Below are 766 nucleotides of genomic sequence, written 5' to 3'. Positions count from 1 at the left end.
ATGAATGATGTTTGTTCAATGAACTTGCTGAGTTGTTGATTAGTAGATGGTATAGGAATATATTATCCACCTTGCATAACTTAATGAAACCTGAGCTTAAATCTGCAGTCCTAGAGCTGGATTCACATAGGAATGTGTCAGAAATAGCTTAAAGGACCACAATCATAATCAATTCAGAAGAACTTTATGCATTAACGAGTTTCTGTTAACAGGATAGTAGAATGCTGCAGCATTCTTGGTAACATTCTAATCAGACTTGCAGTAGAGGGGAAATTAGCAGGCCTAGCTTATTTACACCACTGAATTACATTCCATCACTACATTCTTGTTACTCTTAGTCACTTTAGACCGCATTTAGTTTGCATTCATTTTATTTACATCATTTTAGTGAATTTCTCACCACATTCATCATTTACTTGTTTTGTTGATTATACAACTCCAAACACATATTTTGGTGATTCATTCCTCGTGGGATCGATATCCGTACTTGTGTACACTCTATTACTTGTTAGCGACACGTTCACTTGTGAGCATAATTATCACGCAACATTCATTTCACCGATTCGAATTTTCAGTTTTAGGTTTTTACAGTAAAAAGTTCTCAGAAAATGTCACATCTAATTTTTTCTGCTACAGTGAAAAGCTCTAAAAAAATGTTACATCTCAACTCGAATTGAAAACTCGAATCAACAAAGTAAACGAGCCTGAAATTACAGCAAATAATGTCATATCTGTTCTGAAACAAAGACAATGAACTTACTTATGG

The sequence above is a fragment of the Morus notabilis genome, unplaced genomic scaffold, assembly GCF_000414095.1.
Source record: "Morus notabilis unplaced genomic scaffold, ASM41409v2 Scaffold227, whole genome shotgun sequence".
In the NCBI taxonomy this organism is placed as follows: domain Eukaryota; kingdom Viridiplantae; phylum Streptophyta; class Magnoliopsida; order Rosales; family Moraceae; genus Morus; species Morus notabilis.
Note: the sequence above shows the minus strand (reverse complement) of the source record.